Here is a 7,704-nt window from a genome sequence, read left to right on the forward strand (position 1 = left end):
TTTTCAGAGTCGCAGTGCCTGACACTGTAAAAAAATTGGGCCAACGCTTAAGACAGCCAGCATATCAAAATGGAGTTAGGAGGTAAAAACTTAATTCTTTTTCAGACTGTAGTAGAGCACTCTAAGCATTGAAACTGTTATGAGCAAGCACATGAGGTCACATTTAAAAAATAAAATAAGCATATTTGGGATCAAGCTGAGGGAAAATTGATACCTTCTCCAGCAATTTTCCTAAAGGTTGCAATGTATTTTTCCCCTTTGCACCTCAAGAAAAGGGAGGGAATTAATCCTACAAGGCTATTTCATCTGAGGGAGTGGAAATTCACTGTGTGCACTTGGATCAAAGTTTTCACTCTCAAATTCTTCACAGAATAATAGCTTTGTAGCCAGAACTGCAAGGGCAGTAACTGTAACAGTTACTGAATAAATGAGGTCAGTCAGGCTGAAGGCAATTGTACTGCCTGGTCAAACTGGTTGGGGAGGAGGGTGCAGAGCATCAGAGGCCAGCTGCTGGAGAACAAACTTCTTGGGGTAGGAAAAGGCCAAGTGTCAGTGAGCTGCAGAGTCACACCTCAGGGATCTAATACAAGAGGGAGCAGTAAATATTTAGGATTGGACAGCTACCTTCATCTCCTACAAGGCATTTTCTGCATGAGTGGTGATTTTTTGGTTGGCCATTTTGGCCAGCTCTCCTTATAAATTACTGTTTAAGAATTGTTGGCTTCATCATAGTGTAGTACAGCCTTGTTTTTGCCAAAGTTCATGTGATAACTGGAATTGTATACTACCCAAAATTTTCTTACTTCTGGCTAGAATTCAATGTTTTGATACAGCAAATAAATGGGTAGCTGCTGCTCTAATTTGCAACAAACAGAATACCACATACCACTGCTGGACTCTCAGTCTTGTTTAAGTAATGAGCAATGGGAAGGTGCCAGCTTCTGTGCTTTCTGTCGCAGCTCATTTCATTCTTGATATTTCTTCTCAATATTTGAGTTAGAGAATCAAGGGCTTGCAATAGAACAGAACTTTCCTAAGGAAAAACAAAATAAAACAGAACAGAAACCATAGGCTCCACAGCTTACACAGTACTTGGAAAATGTGAGTCAGGTCCACCCTCAAGTTCAGAAACCAGAAAGCAAATAAAAGAACCTAACAACATTGCTCAGAATAAATGACCTCAATGCAGGGCACCTGATTGAGGGTGTGTGGAGGGGGAAACTTCTATTTTGTTAATCCTCAAGCTTGCCACATCTGCCACAAGCTAAATAAACAATTGTTATTGGAGTCAGAAAAGGACAAGCTAATGTAAAACAGGCTGGGGACATAAATTAGTAGTCACAGTGGTCTGTCACAGGTGAATGCTTGTGAGATAAGTGACTTGAAATGCCAAACAGACCTTCTATGAAATTCTTGGGAACATGTTTTTCTAACTTTAACCACTTTATTTTAAACTAAGAATTAGTGACACCCGTTATTAAAAATGCACACAGAGGAATATAAACACTGAAAACTATGAAATTTGCTAGAAATCTTCCTTCCCACTTTGGCTTCTCTGCCATCTTAGTGCCTGTGCAGTCATGTACAGTCCTGGCTAGAGTAAACAGTTATAAAAGTCAGGTTGTCTGCATCAGAAGTTAAAAAAACTTCAAGCACTGATTTTTATTTCTAAATTCCAATGTTTTATGGATTACAATCACTTATTTTTGAGAACTATCATGAGATAAGCCCTGAGAATTACCTCATAAAGATGAGAATTAATAACAGCAAAGAAAATAAAAGGTGGAATTCTTGCATAATCTTAACTTCAACAACAAGTCTTTATGGGGAGAAAAAAGAAAACGTGGTGTGAGACTAATGAGAAAAGTTTGACAGCTGATAACAGTACATGTGCTCATTTCCTAAAGCTTTAATTCTCACAGCAACTGTAAAAGCAAACTTTGCCACCACTTGTCAGGAAATGTCACATTACTGCTTTGAATTTATTTATGGAGTTAGTGCTGGCTTGAAGCATTTCAGTTTCAAGACAATACTTTAGATTAGATCATTGAAGATGATCACAAGGACACTGAAGAAGAAACTGTTCAGCAGTTGTCAAAATTACCATCTGAAACTGACAGATAATTAACACTACTAACTTTGGCCAAATTAGTAGCAGACCTAATAGAGCGCGCACACAAATATGTGCTCTGAAAATATCTGAGTGGAGGCTATTTCTGGAGTGCTTCAGCAGCATTATGACAGAATGTTTGTTCTTGTGCTCCAGCCAGCCTTAATCGTCATCTCATGTTTCTGGCTTCAGATTATAACTATCTGCTTAAAAAATGACTTTTGTCTGAAGTGCTGTTAAATCTGGAAAGCAAATATCCAGCTCTTGGTCTGTGAGAAGTGCTGCCTGCTCAGGCTCATGCTGATTTCATCAGAACAGGATGAATAGCGCACATTTAGATTTCTTTTTCAGATGTAAAGCTGAAGCGATGATCCTAGAAGCATTCTTGAATCTTTGTGATGTGGTTGTTTGGGTCTAACACCAAAGCAGGTTTATTTGGTGGCTAAACTGTCTTGACGGAGCTAAATAGCTTAGACAGCAGATCTTCATTTAGCTTTAATTGCAGCAGTATCTAATTAGCAGTTATGTATTAAAGACTCGAGAAGTCTCTGATCTCTTCCAAAGTCACCAATACTGCCAAAGCTACAATCTCCTGGGAATCATGAGACTGACTTACACCGAGATTTTTGCACTTAATTCATAAACACAATTTCTTCAGAAGGAAAATAAAACCAACAAAGCTGTCATTCAAAAACCAACAAACAATACAAAAGTGATTGAAAGGGCCAAATCTGGGGGAAGGCATGAAACAATGGAAGAGCCAGTAATGAAGGGGCTTGCCCTAGTGTAAGCAGCAGTTTAAGCATCTCTTAGATCCTGTGAAGTTTCAGAGATTTTCTTGCTATCATTAGGAATAATCTAGGAAATAAATATATATCTTATCTACAGAGCTATAATGGTGAAACTGTGCCCCTAGCAAGGGTGGGTACAGCCCTACTCTGCCAAATTATGGGGTGGGTCTGTAGCAAGGGCTCCAGACAATGTTAGGTGTAGCTAATTTTTCACTGCAGCACTATACGGATACTGCTCGCTAGTTTACCTGATCTGGAGTGCAGACATAAAAACAAAGACGTAATACTCCATTAGAAAGGAGGGAAGTAAGATCAATGGTCACATATAATAGGCACTTTATGTCCCTCCTGCATTCAAAACTCCTGGCTGCTGCATTACTTTTGTCAAGAGTATGCTCAAGTTTAGAAGTAAAGACAAAAAAAGAAGGCATGTGACTCTTTCCTTGAGTTTATCATCTTCCTTCCTACAGCTCCTTGGCTGATGACTAATTTCCTTTTCAGTCCTCCTGGGAACAGACAGTACAGCATGGTCCCTGGCTGTTTCAAGAATGAATCTTTATTTTGCTAGGAGAATCTTGCCCAGATGCAGAATAGCGCAGCCACTGTGTGGCTTCCATATACTGTCCTTCTATGATGCAGCTACTGACCACATCTAGAATGTGGAAATGAAGCATGAACTTCCTTTTTTCTTTTTTTCCTTTTTTTTTTTTTTTCAGATAAAGTGGTTCCAGAATGGAATGAAGACCTCTAACTTTTCTTCTTCCTCTGTTTCACCAGCTCTTTCAGTCTGAGAGGGGACTTCCAACTTTGACTGTAGTAAGAGAAATACTGCATTAGTCCACTCAACTGCATGTCTTCCTTCTGCACTTACACTGATTGATAGCATTTGCCCAGTTTCCATTTGGCCACTGGGCATGTAGATCTCTTCCAAGAAATCTCACAGCACATAAGGAGAAATTCTGATGCTCAAACCAATAACAAACATTCAATCCAATTCAAGCTAAACAACAAATATGAACAATGAAGAGGTTAGCATATTTTACAGCCAAACATTGAAAACAAGGCTTCCAAGAGATGGTGCTGTAATGTTACTACCGCCATTATAATGCAGTTAGGTATGTGACCTGTGTATTTCAACACTCTATCAGATCAGTTGTACTTCTGAATTATAGAATCCTTAGAATTGGAAGAGACCTTTAGAGTTCATCTAGTCCACCTCCCCTGCAATGAACAGGGACATCAATAGCTAAATCAGGTTGCTCAGGGCCTGGACCTTGAATGCCTCTGGACAGGACTTCCACCATATCTCCAGCAACCTGTTCCAGAGCCTCACCACCCTCGCTGTTAAAGACTTTTTCCTTATATCCAACCTAAATTTCCCCTCTTTTAGTTTGAAACCATTTCTCCTTGTCCAAACAACCATTTGAAACCATTTCCCCTTGTTCCACCTTGCAAAGTTTGACTAAGTATCAACTCAAAACATAAATCCCAGGGACTTTTCCCAGTCACTTGGACATTTTCCATTTTTTTGCCATGCATCAAACCTCCTTTCTTACCTATGCTGTCACTTTTGTGAACAAATGCAAAACACTCTTGGAGCTATTGTAAATATAGACTTTCACAAGGAGACTTTTAATTTATTCCAGCTGCATATTTTCTCATCAATTTATGTCCTTTATATTCCTAAGCAAGACACCTGTTTTTTTTCGGTTAAAAGACTAAAACTTATATTAGCTTGTTTTGAGGTTAGGATTCAGAGATGGCATAGTAACAAGATGACCATTCAATCTATAGTCACCAAACAGATAACTACCTTCAATATCCAAACAAAAGATAAATGTTCATATGGATAAAAAAGCAGCTGAGGCAGTTTGTCAGAATACTTTCCAAGTGAGAAGAAAGTTCTTAAAAGTCAGCCTGTTCTCAAAGTTAGGAACACACCCTCAGGAAACAACATACAAATTCTCCTAATACAGAGAACTGCACATGGTTTCCAAATAAGGAATTCTCCACTGGGTCTTAAACAGAGGAAATCATCCCCTTTTCCTACTGTAAGTCAAGGGAGTCATTTTTCCCCTAGAAAAGAATGAAATATACTTTCCTACATGAATGTATGTGCTTCAGTATTCTGAAGTTCCTGTGCTTTCAGTTTTGATTTTGCAAAGGGACATAGAGATTATGTCTTAAGTTAAAGTAGGCAGACTTGTCTGTCCAGCTTTTCAATATACTCTGCTCCAATTGATTTGGAAGAGCCTGTCTATCAAGACAAAATGGAAAGCATTTTTTAAATACAAACTATCTCTCTGAAGTCCATAGAAAATGAGTTCATATGACAAATATTTTGTTTACTACTCCACCAAAAAAGAGACCAAACACAGAAGTCCATATCTCATTGAAGAACGGAAAAAAGGGTATTGCCAACTGTCTAGTCTGCTTTTGTTCTGCTGGCCCTCTACTGAGTAACAGGATTCAGGAACCTGGTACAATCAAGGTCAAAGATTGCGACACTTGCATGGATTAAAATAAAAGCCTGTGAGCCAGTAGCTGACAAGCCCTTGCCTTGCTGTGCCAGCAAAGCCACCTCCACTTGCAGAACAAGCTTGTGATCTCCTGGACAGAACTGACAATGGTATTTATGTGTAAGTCTACAGTTCCTGTCTGGAATTCTAATTTTCCCCCTATACTACTGCTTCATATCAAGTTCTTACTTTCAAGAGCTGTTTTAGCCAACAGGCAGACATCTCAATTAATGCTGCAAGATCTCCTAATAAAATCAGGACCTAATTATTAGTGATTTTCCCTCTCTAACCCAAGAAGCTGGTGAGTATCACATTTAGCAGAGGCATGTTCTCTGGCCATCCCACACCCCATACCTTTGTGGACAGCAGTGGCTACTAGCTGGAATGTCCCTAAATGGTGCCAGCAGGGCTCTCAGTGATAGTCCCCAGAGCTGGCCTAAAAAATAACAGTGTTAGACCCTAAGGAGAGAAACACAGCTGGAATTCCCATGTACATCATCTATGCCCACTTTTCAATTATAATCTGAGGGCTAGATCTCAGTGCAGAACGACAGTTCAACAGACACTGGAGTTCCTTGGACTTTTGGACTTCTGCTGGTAACAACAGCATAGTCGAGACTGGGAGAAGTTTTCACTTCTTTTCAGGTAGTTTTGGTTGTAAGGAAATAATTCATTCTATAAAGATTCCTCTACTACTTGGAGATAGGGGAAGGGTGTGGAGGAGTAAATGAGAACATTCACCATTCTCCTGTTTCACTTTTTTATGACACAGTGGAATGCACTGCTTTCCAGCCTCAAAAAATGGAGTGCTGGACAAATCCTGCTTCAACCACTCCTGCTCTGTTGCACTCTCTCTGTCACTCTCTCTCACAGCTGCACTCATCCCCAGGAAGACTCTTTCTTGCCAGGCATATGACTGTCTCCTCCTTCTTCCACCCACCAGAGTTTCCCTGGCAGCTGTGTCTTAGCCTTGCTCCAGATCTTAGGATGTCTCCACCTACCACTTCCTCCCATGAAAACTCTTTAGATTTATACCACATTTGCAAACTTGGATAGTGAAGCATGAAATCCGGAGCTGTATCACCTTTCAAAGGCAAAATGGGGGAAGGGATGTAGAAGTGACTTAATACACCTTGGCACCTCTTTTTCTGTTTGGATTCTAAGGGATAAGCACACATCAGGACCTGATTCTGGTTTAGCAGCACTTGAATTCTTCTAACTCATTTCTGCAGATCCTATAGCAAACAACAGTCACAGCAGCTACTTGTGTGGGAATGTTTATGACTGTCCTATACAGCTCTGAGTATATGACAGTTCTATGATGATCCTTCATGATTTCTCTGCTGCAGTAACCTGGCCTTGATGTGATTCTTAGTAATTGTTTGGGCCCATTATGCTTCACTTGTGCATGATATGAAAACAACACGAAGCCCTTGGCTAGATGGATGTGTAAGGGTGCAATAGATTTCAAGTCAGACAGAAGAGAAGGGGTGGGGAGGTGAGTGCCTCAGTTTGTTGGGAGGAGATGTTCCACAGGAAGCTCAGCAAGAATGAGCAGTGTGTCTCAGGTTCCCTAATAACAACATTTTTTTTTTAATCTGGAAAAAAGAAAAGCAGTGAATTATTCCCAAATATCATTATTTAGAAAGTGGCTTGTTTTGTTTGCTCCAAGTTATTAAAATGTGAAATACCAAAAATAAAACCTGTTTTCCAGAACTTCACTCCACTGCTGATTAAAAAGACACAAACATTTCTACATTTTATTTCTATCTGGTATTTCATGTACCGTTGCAGAACTGTAATGCTCAGGTTGTATATGCTTCAGGGAGACCGAAAGAAAACAGTTTCTACTGAATGTCAAATCAGAGAAACATTTCTACTGCTGTGAATTTCTCACACTGTAGAAAAAATGAACTTTGATGCCTTTAAATTTATCTCTTATTTACATACCTTGTACATAAAGCAAAAACAATGAATTTCAAGATTCCTAAAGAGAAAAGCTTTAGTTTTATAACATAGGCAGTGGGGACAGAAGAGACAGATAGAGACAAAGGGAGATCATTTATTAAAAGCTGATCATTATACAGAAGCAAAAATATGAACACTTCTAATAATGTATCACTCAGAAGATGTATACTATGAATCCTTTTCAAGCCCTTAAGATTCATGTGTGGAATGCAGTAAATGCTGGAGGCCCAAAACAAAGAATGTGTACAAATGTTTCAAGGAATTAACTTAAAATACTACAGGATTCCTGTATGTAATGTGAATTATTCTGACTGAA

This window comes from Phasianus colchicus, chromosome 3 (genome assembly GCF_987193195.1).
Source record: "Phasianus colchicus chromosome 3, bPhaCol1.hap1.1, whole genome shotgun sequence".
In the NCBI taxonomy this organism is placed as follows: Eukaryota; Metazoa; Chordata; class Aves; order Galliformes; family Phasianidae; genus Phasianus; species Phasianus colchicus.